Consider the following 275-nt stretch of genomic DNA (forward strand, 5'->3'; position numbering starts at 1 on the left):
AGAAATAAGAATAAAAAGGGAGAGAGAGAGAAAGACAGATAGTCCACGAACAGATCAACCAGTAGAATGAATAGATAGCCAGATAGATAGACGATGGATGACGCAGAGAGAAACGAAAGAGAGGGAGAAGAAACAGAAACGAGAATTAGAAAAAACCATCAATCACGCACAAGATTAAGAAAAGGGGGGGAAAGGAAAGGAGAAAAACAATTTTGAAAATATAGAAATGCCAAAAGGAAAAAAGGAAAAAAATCACATTCAACGTGTCACACTTA

This window comes from Penaeus monodon, chromosome 33, assembly GCF_015228065.2.
Source record: "Penaeus monodon isolate SGIC_2016 chromosome 33, NSTDA_Pmon_1, whole genome shotgun sequence".
In the NCBI taxonomy this organism is placed as follows: Eukaryota; Metazoa; Arthropoda; class Malacostraca; order Decapoda; family Penaeidae; genus Penaeus; species Penaeus monodon.